General features: G+C 39.2%; 1 protein-coding gene and 1 pseudogene across 11 annotated transcripts in view; one reads left to right on the top strand and one right to left on the bottom strand.

Moving 5' to 3' along the window:
- The window catches only part of BBX (BBX high mobility group box domain containing), a 286,902-nt gene that overhangs the window by 121,054 nt on the left and 145,246 nt on the right, over positions 1–20,602 (bottom strand). The gene's annotated exons all lie outside the window — the stretch shown is intronic.
- Positions 8,701–9,173, top strand: LOC125174936 (60S ribosomal protein L23a-like; annotated as a pseudogene).

The following is a 20,602-nucleotide window of genomic DNA, read 5'->3' on the forward strand; positions in this document are numbered from 1 at the left end:
TACCAAATCAGTTGGGATTTGAGAACTACCAAATCAGTACTTGAGAGGTGGGCAGATTCCTACAGCTCTTATATAGCTGCCAGAAGGAGACTTCCTGATCCTAAGTCAGTCTTTTAAGGACCTATTAATGGACTAGTATTAAGAGAGATGACACTGATTATGAAAGATGAGTTGGGCCAATAAAGGACTTATTGGCAAGGTAGAGTCTATATAATAATGAAACAATTTGGGAGTTAGACAGCATGTAATAGAGTGCAACAAATGCAGTCCAAACCATCAGGGAATAGGCAGTATATAATAATAATAAGACATTCTTAACACTCAGATTCTTGGCAATTACAAAAGCCATTTAAGAATTGAGGCAATTCTCTTAACTCACTTTGATGACCCCAATTTGTCCCACTGTTAACTTTAAACTAATGGCTGAACTCATTCCCATCAACAAGGACACAGCCAGGGGTGAACTCCAGGTTTGGGGAGCTTCCTGTCACTGCACCTTTGGTCAACTCTGACCTGGCTTCTCTTACTCTGGGCATCACAAAAATAGCCATTTGAAAAGCTCCTGAAAAAAATTAGTCAGATCCTTGCCATGATTTAAGGCCAGGGTAGGGTCTGCAATGTACCACAGGATGACACAGCTGGGAGGAAGTCAGGTGGCCGGCCATTCCTGAAATCTCAGGTTTGACTTAAGAAGAATTGGTGGGACTTTATGGGAAAATGATGCTTACGGGAGAACAGAACTGGAATGGTGTTGGTATTCATAAGGAACTGGTCAAAGATGATCTGAGAGAGGTGTGGTGTAAAACCGTGCTTCTCATGCTTCTCATACTCGTTCTACATGGAGAGAAGCAGGGAACTAGAAGACCAATGACAGTAACTGATTGGGACTGAAGGTACCCAGCATCGAGTCCTGGCTTTCACCTTGCAAAAAGAGAACCTTCTAATACCAGGTCTATTTAAGGACAAAATTAGCAATTGACGGAGTAGGAAAACTGTGGAAGGTCTTCAGCATTGGAAAGTTGTTCTAGATGACCCTGAAGGCCCATTATACCACTCTGCTGATTTTACCTTGATATCTTCAGCTGTGGCCAGCCTGTAGCACAGAGCCCAACACCTCCCTCCTGTACATGCGCCTCTGTTCCCCCTTCTCACCTCCTACCAGGAAGACACAATAAATCAGCTTTCACAGCCCTCACACAGCCTTTACACCAATGACAATTTCTCGCTAGTATCTGTGGGCTTAAAAAAGTTTCAACGGCTGTTTTATGCATTTCCCCCTACGTTGTTTTTCTCAGTTTATGCCAATCCCCTTCCACCATTCATTAACATATATATACCTATATGATATATAGTATAAATTCTATACTTTAGAAATTGAATACAATTTGAATTTTGTGTATCTTCACTATGTTGTTTTTTAACTATTAATATTTTAAAAACTTTCTTTTTTTTTTTTTTAAGGTTTATTCATTTTTCAGAGACAGAGAATGAGTGGGGTAGGAGCAGAGAGAGAGGGAGACACAGAATCTGAAACAGGCTCCAGGCTCTGAGCTGTCCACACAGAGTCCGACACAGGGCCCGAACTCATGGACGGTGAGATCATGACCTGAGTGGAAGTCAGACGCTTAACAGACTGAGCCACCCAGGAGCCCCAATATTTTAAACACTTTTTATGTGCTTTCTTAGAATCCCACAATAAGAAAAAATTAAATTTTCTAATGTTTCAATAAAACTCTACCAATATCTTTTTAGAAAGTGTACGGGATAAGTATTTTTTCCTTAAAAGAAAAAGTCAATTTCTAATAGCTTCAAATCAAGGCCATGAAGCCCCCTAGTAATTACTTTATAAATAATTCAGTGTGTTTTTTATAACGAAGGAGTTAAATTTTCAGAGAGTAAAAGGTTCACATCACTAATAGGCTGATAACAGGTTGACAGGATCAAACCACCTTGCCCTACTTTTGCATTTATTAGGAATCACAGGAGCCACACCTGGAGCAAAACTCTGCCTAGGACACTGAAAAATCTGAACACTACAATCTTCAGCTCAGACAGGTAATAAATGTGGCCAAACGTGGGCCTTTAAATCCTGGCCACTTTACATCAATCCAAAGCATTCATGTGCCAAGAGGGGAACTAGCTGGACCACTGCGGAGCTCCTTCATGATGGAAAGATAAATGGGGACTTCCAAGCGCCCCACACCTGAAGAGCAGACAAAGGGGTCTGTCCTTGACAAATCAAAGTGCTCAATTTTTCACTGCACCAAGTCCAGCCAACTACTGTTACTATGCTTTCAACACCTATCTTCCAGAAGAGTTCAAAAAAACTTTTCTACCTAAAAATTACATATTTATAGTATTAGAAGTCATCATAATAATACATTATACTTCATATTTTGGATTTACAAAGTTAAAAACGCCATTTAAAGAAACAATAATAAACACTTCTTTTTCAGAAATTTAATTTCAATTTAGTGAAGTGCATTTTGATTGTAAGACTTGTAGTTTAAAACTGAAAACAGGGGCGCCTGGGTGGCGCAGTCGGTTAAGCGTCCGACTTCAGCCAGGTCATGATCTTGCGGTCTGTGGGTTCGAGCCCCACGTCGGGCTCTGGGCTGATGGCTCAGAGCCTGGAGCCTGTTTCCAATTCTGTGTCTCCCTCTCTCTCTGCCCCTCCCCCGTTCATGCTCTGTCTCTCTCTGTCCCAAAAATAAATAAACGTTGAAAAAAAAAATTAAAAAAAAAAAAAAAACTGAAAACAGAATTTTCACGTAGAACAAAGCACAGAGAATAGTGAGGCTAAATATGCCTTTTATGTTTTGATTTCTTGACTTAAGGTCCTATTCTAACTATAATCATTAATTCACTTAATCCTCAAAACAACTCTGCAGAGTAGGAACCATAATAATGCACATTTTACAGGTAAGGCGACTGAGGCTTGAGGGGGAGACCGCCTGCGGTAACACACCTAAGGAACTAGTACACTGGACACCAGGGCTCAGACTCGAGTGGGCCGGCTGCCATAGTACACTAATGTTCAATGCTTCTTGGCTACATGTGGGTGGCTACAGAAGCAGGCGGGCTAATAGTAAACCTGGCAATTGCTGCAGTACTTTTTTTAAAAATGGGATTCAATGAAAAAGTCTCCTGTTAAGTCTTCTGAAGATCAGGGGGCTCAGAGGTAAAACACATTACGATTCCCTTTGTCAGCTTTAACTTGTGATTTTCTTTTTCAAGTGCCATGCACCATGGACTGCTAAAGTGACTCAGCAGGGTTTAACTTCATTTTAATTAGCATTATGAGCCTAAACTACAATTAAATCATTGCACTGGTAGTTTATAAGGGTCATAGTATTACATATCCTTGAGTTCATTTAATGACTTCTATGTAACAAGTAAATATTAACAAACAGAAACTAGGTACATATGTTGTTGGGTGATTTTTTTTCTCCACTCTTTGGCTGATTGGTTAAGTATTTTACAACCGAGCTTTGCTTTATTTAGTATTCCCCAAATAATATACAGGAGTACATGTTATACTAAGTTTCCAAAATTTCATAATTCATTTAACCAAACAGCTACATGGAACCCTAAATTCTAACTTCTCCTCTATTATTTCAAATCCCCTGAACTGGGTGGGATAAAGCAAAGTGTATTGGGGGTAGAGAGGAGTATGCAGTGCCTTTAACTACTTCTTTCATAAACATAACAGGATCTGAGCAACTACCACTAGCTAGCTTTGGGGATTCTGTAACTCTAGTACCTGTTTGGAATGCTCCCTAAACATCCTGCAGTCAGAAGTCACTGGCCTAGTACCAAACACCAAAAAGATGAAATTCTTCAGAATGCATTAAAAAAGGGGGGAAAAGCATCATCAGTTATTCGTATATTAAAATTGGACTCTACTATTTCTAAAACAAAGAGAAGCAAACCAAAAGGGTTCTTATGGCTATTTCTAGATATTGGAATTCTATGAAATATAAATTTGTGTTCACTAATGAAACCGCACAATATCAGAGCTGAAAGGGACTTAGAAATCAGAGTGCAACCCCATCAATTTAAAGATCTATAAAACTAAGTCCACAAGAGCTTAAGTTTAAAACTAAAATGTTCTTACTCTCTGAGTTGGTATAAAGTTTGGGTCCCTTTTGAGCAAATAATTATTGGTGATGTTTCATTACTTTTTTTTTGGTACTAAATTACAAACATCTGATTGCTTTGAAGTTGTATTATTAAGACAAATGGGTAAACTGCTCTTTTTAAAATTCAAAATTGCCACATTTATTTACAATAAGATACAGAATGACCTCTTGGTTTCTTTCTTCTCCTCCACTTTCAGCCTCTGAAATGAACTAGATCAATATAGGAAAAGCTTCTAAAAGGCAATTTTATCCTATTATCCTAATGAGAGAAGTCACTGAAGAATGGAGAAGGCAAAAAATGATCTATTTTGAGGGCAATTTACAATTCTCCAGGTTCCTTACTATTTTAAAGAATAAAATATCTCAAGGGAAAAAAAAATACATACCAACAAGAGGCCTTATGGCCACAAAATGTAGGAGAGCAAAATCATCAATTGAGAGTTTCAACTGAAAATCAGTGAAGATAAAAATCAGAAAAGTTGAATGAAGGATTCTCTGGTTATTGGAACTTTTGCCCAAACACAACATTAGTCAGAGTGCTCAAGGACACCGAGAATTCCTGCAAGGCATTACTTGGAGCAGACAGTGGGCAATCAGAAGGGTGGAAATCAGGGTCCATTACTCAGGCATGGTAGCCTGTATTATCCTCTTACAGATGCAGCATTGGCAGGAGTTGATGAAGAAAAATGAAGGCTGAGGAAGAGAGGGAATGGTGTGTCTTTTACATGTAATTTTCAGCAAACTCAGATGAGTTTCAACCCTGGATGAGTTTTCCCCCCTTTCCTCCCTTCCTTCCATTTTATTCAGAAAAATCATCTTGCTTAGGCTGTTCAAGTGTGACGCTGCAACTAGCCTAATGTTGCCGCAAACTGCGGCCCTCGACATCCCTTTCAGCAAATACCAGATTAAATACCCTCTAGTTACGTGGTTCAAGGTAGCTTCATGCTGATTCCAAGAACAAGAACCTGTCAAGCTGACAAATCAGTGTCTATTTTCTGTCAGATATTGTCTCCCGTTAGAAGGGTTTCTTATTTCTTAAAACTTGTTTCTCCATTCTGGCAGCCTCCTGTCAGTCTACCAAAGGTCCTGGCTCCGAAAGCTTATAAATTCTTATTTTCCACTCTCCAGTTTCTCTATAGATTATACTGCTGACCTCTTCTACTGATCTGACAGGAAGTTATCTGAAAGCCATTTGTAGTGACCCTACCACAGAATTAGGACTGCATTTCTACAAGAGCCAACTGTACTTTCTAAAATAGCTAATTCAGTTGCCTCTGTTTTAAAACAACTCATAAAAAAGGATTGTCATTACTACAGAGCTGCTTTTTTTTTTCCTTTGTCCACAGACAGAAAAAAAGATGAAAGGCAGGAAGTGGCCTAACTATCAACAACCAGTTCTCCTTTGAAGACAGATAACAAAATTCTGCAGTTAAAAGTATATTTGTACTTGCAAAGTTATTCTTCTTGAACAAATTCCAAATACAGTATCTGTCTTTGATCTCAGAAAAGCATTTTTCTCACTGTTCACAGCAGACATTAATAGTTCAGTTAGGCACCCCACTCCCAACTATGGGGAAAAAATGTTCCCTAAAATTCAATCATGAATTATTAGCTTTGTCAGCCTAGAAGTAGCTGCTTAGGCTCTGCCACCGCTGCTGCCGGCTATGACGAGGTAAGAACTTCTCAGCCACAGCACCCATCTGACCCCCTGGCAGAGCCTCTCAATTCCGACTGTGTGATGTCACACAGTCCTGGAGAGTCATTCAGCAGCTCCTGAAACAGGAACTGTTCTATTAACTCACTGAAAGTATACTGCAACTGTAAGAGATATTTTTGAGGACCTTAAACCTACACAGAGTTGAAGTTTCATATTTTAAAATAGAGATCTACTCTTGACCTTTCACCATTTCCTATTACAACAAAAATCTAATAATACTACGTAGCTCTGATAATGAAACAAGCCTATTTTTAAGACATTAAAAATATCCCTAGTGTCTACTATGTTCCATTTTAAACAAATAGGGAAGATGAACAGCACAGCATTATATCGTTTATTCAAAAAATATTTTCCTTAATTTCCACAGCTATTGTTTGTGGGTCTTTTAATACAAAAAGAAAACAAGAAACATGGACATGACAAAATTATGGGGGAAGCTCTGGTCTTCAATAACGAACAGTCCTTAAAGCTCAGTAGGTAAAGACTAACAGTAGCGTCTAACTGAATCCTAAGGAAGATTTGTAATCCTAGGTGAAAAGCCCCCTTTACGGTATTAGAATTTTCCTGGGCAATAAGGAAAAGAAAATCCTCCATGGAAAAGAACTATGCTTTTAAAGTTAACACATGTATGTGTGTGCACACACATGCACATACCCAGACTCTCTTTAAGTTCAGAGCTGACAGACTGATAGGTATTAGAAAACTGGATCTGCACTTGGACAGTACAGTATTTCATGCTCTTGGAAAATACAGTTTTGTTTGAACATGTCCCCAAAAGCCAAATCTAACTTCTGAAGCTGATCCATAGAGCCAGCACTTAGTATATTCTTGGCTGGTCGACTGCTAGCTTGGCTTCAAAAAGGAGCATGAACCACCTGGGCATGTGAACACGTGGATACTCACAGCATCTGCAGTGATGTCCTAGGAAGCAGAAGGAAAGAATGATAACCCAAAGTGTCACGCTGTCAGCATCAGGCAAATGTTGGCATAAATAAATCCTTATAAATACTCTGAAGATTTTCCACTCTAACAAAAGAGCTATTTTCTTTTCCCTGAAAGAGGAAACCTTATCAAATGGCAGTGATTTTACAGACATATAGGGAACACATAAAGAAGTATACATAACATTCATAAAATGTACAACTCCACAGGATACCAAACCCTGAATCGCGCCCTTTTTGTGAAATACATATGAAACACTACAATATGAAGGAAACTGGGTGCCTGGGAGGCTTGACGGGTTGACCGTCTGACTTCAGCTCAGGTCATGATCTCACTGTTCATGGGGGTTCAAACCCCATGTCGGGCTTTGCACTGACAGCACAGAGCTTGCTTTGAATTTTGTCTCTGTCTCTGCCCTCCTGACTCATTCTCGCTCTCTCTCTCTCAAAAATAAACATTTAAAAAAAATTTTTTAATAGGAAGGAAACACTAACAAGAAAGGACATTGGGAATTAAGATAATAAAATCAATGAGTGAAAAAACATTTTCCTTAAATACACCCAGAGTAAGATTTATACTCCACAATTCTAATTTAGAAGAAAACAAAACTGTGAAACTGTCTCCATGCCTAGAAAAAATATTGGAAGAATAAGGAGCAAAATGTTCACAATGGATATGAAGATGTATATGCATTGAGGGGGATTTTTATTTTGACATTGTGTTTTTCAGTGTTTTTGACATGTTAATTTTATAAACAAAAAAGAAAGCCAGTATGAGTTATTTTAAAATCAAATATGTTAAGTGTAATTTAATAGAGAACAAAGTGGCAGGCTTCTGAGGTACCCAATCAATACACTGCAGTGGAAAGCCATTTTCTCCTTCTCATCCTGTCTGTGACCATGTGACATTTTTTCACACTTGCTCAAAATTAACTGCTTTACTACATAATAACTGCAACTGTAGCAAATGGGCCTTTTTGGTCTGTAATTCAATTACTGTAGAAGGTTTTATAGTTTGAGTATTAAGAAGTGAAGCATATACTTGACTACATACACGGAAACAAAGCAGACTCTCCACATATCACATCCAAATTAAAAGTGAATCTACAAATTCCATTCTCTGTTTATACCAGTTATCCTGACTCATTAGTCAATGTTCTGGGTCTAGTGAGACAGTAGAAACATTGCTCTGTCTCATTTGCAGGTAACTTACGTGATTTCCATATTGTGATCAAAGGCTAAAAGTTGATTTGCTAGAGTGCATTCCTTGGCCCCCGTAGTATTTTATTCATATAGCTACTATGACATTTTCACCTTGGATTGAAATTTTTATGTTTGCAGGTTTGTCTTTCACACTTGATTCACATGTTTACTACTAAGAATGCATTCAATAAGTGATAAATACATGAATGAACTGTTTTAGAAATAACTAATCTTGGAGACAAATATCTGAGAAATCACAGGGAATGATCTGTAATCTATCAAGAATGCAAAACACTGAAAGAAAACCAGTAAGTGTTCCTTCCTTAAGAAAGACTGCTAACACCTGAAATCATTTCCTTCCTTCAACTCTATTCCAATCCACCCATGTTCCTAACATCTTCATGAATTTATTCAACATCTGCCTTAAAAAAAAAACCCTCAGGGCGCCTGGGTGGCCCATTCAGTTGAGCGTCCGACTTCGGCTCAGGTCATGGTCTCGCAGTGTGTGACTTGGAGCCCTGCGTCAGGCTCTGTGCTGACAGCTCGGGGCCTGGAGCCTGCTTTTGGATTCTGTGTCTCCCTCTCCCTCTTGCCCTCTCTTACTTGTGCTATGTCTCTGTCTGTCTCTCAAGAAAAAACTAAAAAAATAAATAAATAAATAAAAAATAAAAGAAAAACTCATAGCCCTTTCACGAAGATGGCACCAAAGGCAAAGAAGGAAGCCCCTGCCCCTCCCAAAGCCGAAGCCAAAGCAAAGGCTTTGAAGGCCAAGAAAGCAGTGCTGAAAGGCATCCACAATCATAAAAAAAAAAAAAGATCTGCACGTCACCCACATTCCGACGGCCTCAAACACTGTGTCTCCGAAGGCAGTCCAAATATCCTCAAAAGAGCATCCCCAGGAGAAACAAGCTTGACCAATATGCCATCATCAAGTTCCCCCTGACTACCAAGTCAGCCATGAAGAAAATACAAGACAACAACACACTTGTGTTCATTGTGGATGTCAAAGCCAACAAGCACCAGATCAAACAGGCTGTAAAGAAGCTCTAAGATATTGACATGGCCAAGGTCAATACTCTCATCAGGTCCAATGGAGAAAAGAAAGCATATGTTCAACTGGCTCCCAACTATGATGCTTTGGATGTTGCCAACAAAATTGGGATAATCTAAACTGAGTCCAGCTGGCTAAATCTAAACATATATTTTTTTTCACCATAAAAAAATAAAACAAAATAAAAATAAACCAAATGTGTGTGTGTGTGTGTGTGTGTACTTATTATCTATCTAAAACCTCATTTTTCCTCCCTAACTACTAATTATCTTTTGGATTTCATGACACCATACTGTTGCAAAGAATGATGAATGTCTATCATTTTATTTTGTCTTTCTATTACGTTACCAGTAGATGCTGAGAACATGCTTTAGGTGTAGCTTCTTCTATGATCTAGACTGCCGTTTATGGCCAGCAGGTGTTAGACTCTGGAAATTTATATCTATAGCCCCCCTGTTGCTAGTTTTACACTGTGACTAAGGAAATAAAATTTACCCTCACTTAAGCAACTGAGTAAAACTACCCAAAAGACGATTTACCTTAACAAAACAGTGAGTGCAGAGATCTCCAGAATTTCTACAGGACTGCAGTACCACCTCTCTTATTCTTTATGCATGGGGCATGCATCCTCAGACCCCAAAGAGCAGAGACTTCCAGTTACTAATCTTGTTCTGTTTAACTTGCAGGAATATCCTATACTCTAAATCAGCATTTCTTTTTCTTTTTTTTTATTCTTTTCTTGCAATCATCAAAATGGTTTTTTTTTGTTTTTGTTTTTTTTTGTTTTTGTTTTTTCTGAAATTTATTGACAAATTGGTTTCCATACAATATCCAGTGCTCATCCCAAAAGGTGCCCTCCTCAATACCCATCACCCACCCTCTCCTCCCTCCCACCCCCCATCAACCCTCAGTTTGTTCTCAGTTTTTAACAGTCTCTTATGCTTTGGCTCTCTCCCATTCTAACCTCTTTTTTTTTTTTTTTCCTTCCCCTCCCCCATGGGTTCCTGTGAAGTTTCTCAGGATCCACATAAGAGTGAAACCATATGGTATCTGTCTTTCTCTGTATGGCTTATTTCACTTAGCATCACACTCTCCAGTTCCATCCACGTTGCTACAAAAGGCCATATTTCATTTTTTCTCATTGCCACGTAATATTCCATTGTGTATATAAACCACAATTTCTTTATCCATTCATCAGTTGATGGACATTTAGGCTCTTTCCATAATTTGGCTATTGTTGAGAGTGCTGCTATGAACATTGGGGTACAAGTGGCCCTATGCATCAGTGCTCCTGTATCCCTTGGATAAATTCCTAGCAGTGCTATTGCTGGGTCATAGGGTAGGTCTATTTTTAATTTTCTGAGGAACCTCCACACTGCTTTCCAGAGCGGCTGCACCAATTTGCATTCCCACCAACAGTGCAAGAGGGTTCCCGTTTCTCCACATCCTCTCCAGCATCTATAGTCTCCTGATTTGTTCATTTTGGCCACTCTGACTGGCGTGAGGTGATACCTGAGTGTGGTTTTGATTTGTATTTCCCTGATAAGGAGCGACGCTGAACATCTTTTCATGTGCCTGTTGGCCATCCAGATGTCTTCTTTAGAGAAGTGTCTATTCATGTTTTCTGCCCATTTCTTCACTGGGTTATTTGTTTTCTGGGTGTGGAGTTTGGTGAGCTCTTTATAGATTTTGGATACTAGCCCTTTGTCCGATATGTCATTTGCGAATATCTTTTCCCATTCCGTTGGTTGCCTTTTAGTTTTGTTGGTTGTTTCCTTTGCTGTGCAGAAGCTTTTTATCTTCATGAGGTCCCAGTAATTCACTTTTGCTTTTAATTCCCTTGCCTTTGGGGATGTGTCGAGTAAGAGATTGCTACGGCTGAGGTCAGAGAGGTCTTTTCCTGCTTTCTCCTCTAAGGTTTTGATGGTTTCCTGTCTCACATTTAGGTCCTTTATCCATTTTGAGTTTATTTTTGTGAATGGTGTGAGAAAGTGGTCTAGTTTCAACCTTCTGCATGTTGCTGTCCAGTTCTCCCAGCACCATTTGTTAAAGAGGCTGTCTTTTTTCCATTGGATGTTCTTTCCTGCTTTGTCAAAGATGAGTTGGCCATACGTTTGTGGGTCTAGTTCTGGGGTTTCTATTCTATTCCATTGGTCTATGTGTCTGTTTTGGTGCCAATACCATGCTGTCTTGATGATGACAGCTTTGTAGTAGAGGCTAAAGTCTGGGATTGTGATGCCTCCTGCTTTGGTCGTCTTCTTCAAAATTCCTTTGGCTATTCGGGGCCTTTTGTGGTTCCATATGAATTTTAGGATGGCTTGTTCTAGTTTCGAGAAGAATGCTGGTGCAATTTTGATTGGGATTGCATTGAATGTGTAGATAGCTTTGGGTAGTATTGACATTTTGACAATATTTATTTTTCCAATCCATGAGCAGGGAATGTCTTTCCATTTCTTTAAATCTTCTTCAATTTCCTTCATAAGCTTTCTATAGTTTTCAGCATACAGATCCTTTACATCTTTGGTTAGATTTATTCCTAGGTATTTTATGCTTCTTGGTGCAATTGTGAATGGGATCAGTTTCTTTATTTGTCTTTCTGTTGCTTCATTGTTAGTGTATAAGAATGCAACTGATTTCTGTACATTGATTTTGTATCCTGCAACTTTGCTGAATTCCTGTATCAGTTCTAGCAGACTTTTGGTGGAGTCTATCGGATTTTCCATGTATAATATCATGTCGTCTGCAAAAAGCGAAAGCTTGACTTCATCTTTGCCAATTTTGATGCCTTTGATTTCCTTTTGTTGTCTGATTGCTGATGCTAGAACTTCCAGCACTATGTTAAACAGCAGCGGTGAGAGTGGGCATCCTTGTCGTGTTCCTGATCTCAGGGAAAAAGCTTTCAGTTTTTCCCCGTTGAGGATGATGTTAGCTGTGGGCTTTTCATAAATGGCTTTTATGATCTTTAAGTATGTTCCTTCTATCCCGACTTTCTCAAGGGTTTTTATTAAGAAAGGGTGCTGGATTTTGTCGAAGGCCTTTTCTGCATTGATTGACAGGATCATATGGTTCTTCTCTCTTTTTTTGTTAATGTGATGTATCACGTTGATTGATTTGCGAATGTTGAACCAGACCTGTATCCCAGGAATGAATCCCACTTGATCATGGTGAATAATTCTTTTTATATGCCGTTGAATTCGATTTGCTAGTATCTTATTGAGAATTTTTGCATCCATATTCATCAGAGATATTGGCCTGTAGTTCTCTTTCTTTACTGGGTCTCTGTCTGGTTTAGGAATCAAAGTAATACTGGCTTCATAGAATGAGTCTGGAAGTTTTCCTACCCTTTCTATTTCTTGGAATAGCTTGAGAAGGATAGGTATTATCTCTGCTTTAAACGTCTGGTAGAACTCCCCTGGGAAGCCATCTGGTCCTGGACTCTTATTTGTTGGGAGATTTTTTATAACCGATTCAATTTCTTCGCTGGTTATGGGTCTGTTCAAGCTTTCTATTTCCTCCTGATTGAGTTTTGGAAGAGTGTGGGTGTTCAGGAATTTGTCCATTTCTTCCAGGTTGTCCAATTTGTTGGCATATAAGTTTTCATAGTATTCCCTCTACATCAGCATTTCTTAGTGAGGAAGTTTTTGAGACTCCAGGTGAGACCATTCTTTACTAGGCAAGACTGTTTCACTCACTGCTGAGTCAACATACATCTCAAGTTCCTACCCCTTCCTGTCACCCCAACCCTCAACCCCAGGGGGTAGCATCCCCCAATCTGAGATAAATGATGTCTCACAAATTCCATATACTCCCTGGGAGGTGGTATGACTCCCTAGTTAAGAATCAGTCCTCTAAATGAGACCAATATATTTAAAAAATCACATAGGGGCACCTGGGTGGCTCAGCTGGTGAAGCATCCAACTCTTGATTTCAGCTCAGGTCACAGATCATGTGTGTGTGTGACTGCACACAGCCTGCTTGGGATTCTCTGTCTTTCTCTCTCTCTGCCCCTCCCCACCATCTCTCTCTCATTCTCCCTCTCTCAAAATGAATGAATGAATGAATGAATCAATCAATCAATCAATCAATTTTTAAAAATCACATTTTAAAGGTAATTTAAACTCCCAGAAAAACCAGCTTCACAGGGTTTATCCCTCAATGACTACATTAACCAACACCACCATCACCCCAACGCAAGCCTCCCATTCCCAGGAATGTGAAAGGCTTGCCTACTCTGTATTCATAAGGTATTCTTGACTAGCCTGAATATTTTTTCTTTTTTTTATTTGAGAGAGAGCATGAGAGAGGGACAGAAGGAGAGACAGAGAATCTTAAGCAGGTTTCATATTCAGTGCAGAGTCCAATGTGGAGCTCGATCCCACAACCCTGGGATCATGACCTGAGCTGAAATCAAGAGTCAGATGCTCAACCGACTGAGCCACCCAGGTGCCCCCAACTGAATACTTTCTATGTGACCTCTGGTCATTTATAATCCTAATGTCATAAAACTTCTATTCCTGTTAATATTCGATGTCTTGTTTGCATTGATTACCTATGAACCATCTAAATCAGTTTGCCTTATTAAAACTGGTTTCTAGGGGCACCTGGGTGGCTCAGCTGGTCAAGCATCCAACTCTTGATTTTGGCTCAGGTCGTGATCTCATGGTTGGTGACACCAAGCCCCGTGTTGGGCTCTGCGCTGACACTGACAGCACAGAGCCTGCTTGGGATTCTCTCTCCCCCATGCTCTCTGCCCCTTCCCCACTCATGCCTGCACACACTCTCTCTCTCAAAATACTTAAAAAAATAGGTTTCTAAAACCTTATTTATTTGTAATACCATCATGCTTCCACTACTTAGTTACTTTAGAAAAGTACTACAATAAGGGAGGAATCATGTATAGATACACACTCCAAAACTAAGTATGAAATAGTTTTGCAAGTTTAGGGCCTTCTGGTCAGCCAAGCAAAGCAGAGCTGACAGACACCTATAAAACATGAGGTGCAAATCTAAAACTTCCAGAAGAGCAACAAAGATCCAACTTGTTCAATTAATGAAAGATTATCTGGAACTGTAAATCTGTACTTTTTTTAATTAGATATAAGAGCTGAATAATCACTTAGCGAGGAAGCTGAGCCATGAGTGCGTCCCTTATTTACCTGTGCAGCATGTTCTGTGGGACCCACCGACACCTGAAGGGGCCTTTAAAAAACTGGAATAGCAAGTTCTAGGAATTCAATAGAATCACAAATGTCTCCTGTAAATATTACACAAATCATCGTTTTAGTGGTTTCTGAAAGAAAACCCAGCCTCCTGCTGGCAGGTGCAACATGTCCTAAAGCTGTCATCATTTGGCTCTGTCACCAGTCAAGCCAATCAACATTCTCATTTTAACTGGAAACCACTTCACCCTTGCTTTTTGTGTGTCTCCTGCCTCTTGTACTCCTCATCTGCTTTTTAGAAGGCCTAGGCTTCTGAAAAATTTGGGAAGAGATACTCTTTGAGATGGTACATAAGTCCACTCAGAGATAGATCTAGTTAAACAGGGAAGTCAGATGTGCTCATTTATGCCACCCTTCAACTGTGCACTGTAAACAACTTTTCCAGACCTTTCTACAATCCAAACTGCCCACGTGGCCAGTGAGCAAGGTTTGGCCTCTTCCGTCCTCCATCATCAAAAATTGGGACTCACTTGTCAATGTCTGACTGCCTTCTGGCCACAGCCATACTTATGGGCTCAGCCAAACGCACCTGAAATCCTGAACTATGTTCTGGTACAGACTTGTTCCTTCCAGCCCTCCTTGACCCCTGGGATTTGGGCTTGACTTTCTCACTGGAACTTTTCATTGCTACCAGACTCTCTCCTTTAAAATGCCCATTCCACACTTAGGTGGCTCAATCGCTTGAGCATCCGACTTCAACTCAGGTCAGGATGTCATAGTTTGTGGGTTCTAGCCTCGTGCTGGGCTCTGTGCTGACAGCTCAGAGTCTGGAGCCTGCTTCAGATTCTGTGTCTCCCTCTCTCTCTGCCCCTCCCCCGCTCGCTCTCTCTCTCTCTCTCTCTCTCTCAAAACTAAACATAACAAAATAATAAAAAATAAAAAAATAAAATGCTCATTCCAGCTCCTCCAGGCTGTCATAGACTGGGCTGTTCCATGAGACAATGGGATCAAGTCACAATAAATTAACACTCATTCTTTAAAAAATGGTTTTGGGAAAGAGTAATTTTTTTTTAACATTTTTATTTGTTTTTGAGAGACAGAGCGTGAGCTGGGGAGGGGCAGAGAGAGAGGGAGACACAGAATCCGGAGCAGGCTCCAGGCTCTGAGCTGTCAGCACAGAGCCCGAAGTGGGGCTGAAACTCACCAACTATGACATCACGACCTGAGCTGAAGTCAGACCGCCAACTGACTGAGCCATCCAGGTGTCCCAGGAAAGAGTAGTTTTTAGTGGCTTATTCTTCATGGAGGAATTTTAAGCATGTGACATCAAGATAAGGGCTTTTATAGATTTCCCTCATGACAAGTTCAGAGGAAAGAGAAAGCATGGACTGTACTGACATCTTGTTTTTGTTTGTTCATTTATTAACCTGTTTGGTTTAGTTTTTCCATTTCATAAAGACACAATCCAAAAGCAAGTAATCAAGAAGTCTGTTGCTCCTGGGATCTTTTCAATGCTGCTGGCCATACATCAGGTACTTCTTTTTTTTTTTTTTTTTAATAATTTATTTTGAGAGAAAGTGAGTGCATGAGTGGGGAAGTTGCAGAGAGAAAGGAGAGAGAGAATCTTAAGCAGCCTCTGTGCTGTCAGCACAGAGCCCAATGGGGGACTCAATTTCAAGAACCATGAGATCATGACCTGAGCTGAGATCAGGAGTCTGACTCTTAACCAACTGAGCCACCCAGGCCCCATATATTAGGTACTTCTTAAAGAGGCTACACTGTATTCATCTGCATATGCCCAGTGGCATTTACTGTGCCTGTCACATATTAGGTACTTAATAAATGTTCATGAAATAAATCCATCCGGACCGAGGGAGCCATGGACCTTCCACTTTCAGAGAAGCCTGCTCTGAATCAAACCCCAGAAAACTCCTGGAGCTTAAATTCCAAGTAAGATCAAATTATTACCATGGTCTGTAAGTTCCATACAAATTAAAAAACTATGTATCTCTTGAGTCATCCTTACAAAATAAGACATCTGCTGTGTAGCAAGACTATAATCTATATAAACTTTAAAAAACTTGCAGGAGTGCATTCAGTAAGAAATTCTGGTAATACTGATTTTACAGGAACCATATAAATCTATAGTCATTATTTTTTTTTTAACCTTAAAAATAAATTCAGCTTTGAAAGAAATCCCATACTACCCTGCTAAACTCTACTTTGTCTGTATCTAGTGCTTTGTGTGGTTTGGTATAAAGGTTAACAGTGTGGACTCTCTTTTTTTTCCTGGATTAATAAACCTGGATCAACAGATGTTAACTGTGTGCCCTAGGGCAAAAAAGTAACCTAACTTTTCTGTGCCTTGGCATCTCATCTATTAGAAAGGAATAGTAGCAGTGTCTACCACATGGTGAGGATTATATATACAGAAACTGCTTAGAGTACTGCCTTGCATATAAAAAGTGTATATGCACCTTGAAGGTTTGCTGTTATTATCGCAATGATTAATCACAGAATATAAAGTTCATTTATGCCACTTAAAAAAAAGTTTTTTAACATTTATTTATTTTTGAGAGACAGAGCAGTAGTGGGGGAAGGGCAGACAGAGAGAGGGAGGGAGACACAGAATCAGAAGCAGGCTCCAGGCTCTGGGCTGTCAGCACAGAGCCCAACCCCAGGCTTGAACCCACGAACTGTGAAATCATTACCTGAGCTGAAGTCAGATGCTTAACTGACTGAGCCGCCCAGGTGCCCCTCAACTATGCCACTTTAATCCAGTGCTCTCGTTAGTAAATATTACAAGTAAAGGAATATCTCTGCATTCCAAATTTCTATTGGTAGAATGAATGGGGAAAAGCCTAAATATAAATAGTGAGAGAACAGTTTAAAAGACACAATTTAAGTGACTAAGAATTCTGTGTAAATACTTTTATTGGCATTGAAAAGATGTTTAGGTAAAAAAAAAATGGGGGACAGGTTAAATGGGACATAAAAAAGAATTTCTTTTTTTATGAAAAGACAGTATAAATATGTGCTAATATATGCACAACCATAAAATAAAAAACCTGGAAGAATGAATGTTAAATTATTCACAACATTAATTCTATATGACAAGATTATGGATGAGTTCTTCTTGTTTTTGGAAATTTTATATTGTAATTCTAACTTAAAATACAAATCATTCAAAAACCAAAAAAATAAGAAAACATTGGGGTATGCTGTAGGCTTTCATAAACAATAAGCTTTTTATTTTATTTTTTAGAGAGAGCAGGGGGAGAGGGCAAAGAGAGAAAGAGAAAGAGAGAAAGAATCTCAAGCAGGTTCCACACTGTCAGAGCAGAGACTGACATGGGGCTTGATCCCACAAACCATGAGATCATGACCTGAGCTGAGATCAAGAGTCAGATGCTTAACCAATTGAGTCACCCAGGCACCGCAACAAAAAGCTTTTTAAAATGTTAATTGGCTAAACACAGATTAACCAAATCATTCACATACTTATATGCACTATGAAGAATAAGATTTTTTTTTTATTTTTTAAATGTTTTTTTTTTATTTATTTTTGACGGAGAGAGAGACAGAGCGTAAGTAGGAGAGGGGTAGAGAGAGAGGGAGACACAGAATCCGAAGCAGGCTCCAGGCTCTGAGCTGTCAGCACAGAGCCTGTCGTGGGGCTCAAACTCAAGGACTGTGAGATCATGACCTGAGCCGAAGTCGGTCACTTAACCAACTGAGCCACCCAGGCGCCCCATGAAGAATAACATTATTAACATGTTAATAATTAATTATTTGGAAAATAAACTCAAATGCTAAAAATGCTCCACAGGATGAAGTCAGTGATGCTTAGAACCTTAAAAGGAACTTTGGAACCATACAAAATATATAATCTCTATCAATGTGTGACACCTAGCAGAAAACATGTGCTATTTTCTAATTGATGGCTAACGAAGACCACTTTCTTTCTATACTTGCCATATTAATTTTAAATGATTAGGAAAGCAGGCTTCTCAGTGATGCTGATATAGGTTACAAGGTATGTTGTGTTTGGGAACATGTCAGGGATGCTGTAGATATGTTCTGTACAATAAATGAGAGATACAACAAAATGCCAGATTAAAAACTTTTCACTTGAAGATTTTAAGATTTATATGAGTCCAAGATAGTCACCAACAACCATCTTTCTTTCAGAGAAAGATCTACTCCTTTTCAATTATACTCTCTAGCCAAGAATGCTGGAGGGCTGATTCTAAACATAATTATAAAGTGCCATCTAGTGGATGTTTTCATAAGGTTTCTCTGCCTACACTTCGATGTTATGGAATAGTCGTTAGAAAAACTACTCTAGGTGGATAAAAGGCACAAACTTCCAGTTAAAAAATAAAGTCCTGGAATGTAATACACAGACTGGTGGCTATGGTTAATACTAATGTATTGTATATCTGTAAAAAGTTACTAAGAGTAGATCTTAAGAGTCTCATCACACACACAAAAAACTTCTGTGTGGTGATGGAAGGTAACTATACTAAGTGTGGGGACCATTTCCCAGTATTTACAAATATCACATCCTGAAACCAATGTAATTAGTCAATCATATGTGAATAAAATTAAGTAGATAAATAGACAGCAAATCTGTATGAGGACATAGCTATCCTTTACAGCATTTCCTTACCATTTCTGATCTGAGCTGTTGGACATCAGTTCATTTTTAAAAGACCACACCTGTTTGGTGTTGGGAAAACTGGACAGCTACATGTTAAAGAATGAAACCAGGCTACTTGCTTACACTCTACATGAAAATAAACTCAAAATGGATTAAAGACCTAAATCTAAGACTCAAAACCGTAAAACTCCAGAAAGAGTTTTATGGCTGTACTCTCATGCAAGGAAAACAGAAGCAAAAACAAACAATCGGGACTACATCAAAATAAAAAAAAACATCTGCCAAAATATATCTGATAAGTGCTTAGTATTCAAAATACATAAAGAACTCATCCAACTAAACATAGAAAAAAAAAGCACATCAATGCAATTAAAAAATAGGCAGAGGACCTGAACATTTTTCCAAAAAAGACACACAGACGGCCAACAGACACATGAAAAGATGCTCGATGTCACTAATCCTCAGGGAAATGCAAGTCAAAACCACAGTGAGATATCACCTCATACCAGTCAGAATGGCTAGTATCAAAAGGACAAGAGGGGCACCTGCTAGCTCAGTGGGTTAGGCATCTGACTCTTGATCTCGGCTCAGATCTTGATCATGTGGTTTGTGAGATGGAGCCCCATGTCGAGCTCTGTGCTAACAGCACAGAGCCTACTTGGGATTCATTTCTCTCTCTCTCTCTCTCTCTCTCTCTCTCTCTCCCCTCCTCTGCTTGTCCTTTCTCTCTCTCTCTCAAAATAAATACACTTAAAAAAAAAGACAAGAAATAATAATTGCTGGTGAAGATGTAGAAAAAAGGGAACCCCTGTGCACTATTGGTGGGAATGTAAATTGGAACAGCCACTGTAGCAAACAGTTTGGAGTTTCCTCAAAAAGTTAAAAATAGAACTACCATATAATCCAGTAACTCCACTTCTGGGTATTTGCCTGAAGAAAACAAAAACACTCATTTGAAAAGATACGCATATGCACCCCATGTTTTTTGCAGCATGATTTATAATAAGAAAGATATGGAAACAACACAAATGTCCACTGACAGATGAATAGATAAAAAAGTTATGGTACACACACACGCACGCATGAAGATCACTCAGCCATTAAAAAGGAAATTTTGCCATCTCTGACAGCCTGGATAGACCTAGAGGGTTTTATGCTAAGTAATAAAGTCAGACAAAGAAACACAAATACATATGACTTTACCTATATGTGGAATCTAAAAAACAAAGTGAACAAACAAAACAGAAACAGACTCATTAATACGAGAACAAACTGGTGGGTATCTGAGGGGAGGGGAGTAAAATAGGTGATGGGGATTAAGAGGTACAAACTTCCAGGGGCATCTGGGTGTCTCAGTTGGTTAAGTGTCCCAACTCTTGATTTCGGCTCAGGTCACGATCTCACAATTTGTGGGGTAGAGCATGTCAGGCTCTGTGCTGACGGCAGGGAGCCTGTTTGGGATTCTCTCCCTCTTCCCCTCCTCTGTTCCTGCTTGCTTGTTCTCTCTCTCTCTCTCTCTCTCTCTCTCTCTCTCTCTCTCAAAATAAACAAACATTTTTTAAAAAGAGGTACAAACTTCCAGTTATAAGTCATGGGGATAAAATAGTGCAACACAGGAAATACAGCCAATGATACTGTAATAACTTTCTATAGTGACAGATGGAAACTATCATGGTGAGCATTTCATAATATATATAAATGTTTGCACAACTGAAACTATTATTTT

Source organism: Prionailurus viverrinus, chromosome C2 (assembly GCF_022837055.1).
Source record: "Prionailurus viverrinus isolate Anna chromosome C2, UM_Priviv_1.0, whole genome shotgun sequence".
Taxonomy (NCBI): domain Eukaryota; kingdom Metazoa; phylum Chordata; class Mammalia; order Carnivora; family Felidae; genus Prionailurus; species Prionailurus viverrinus.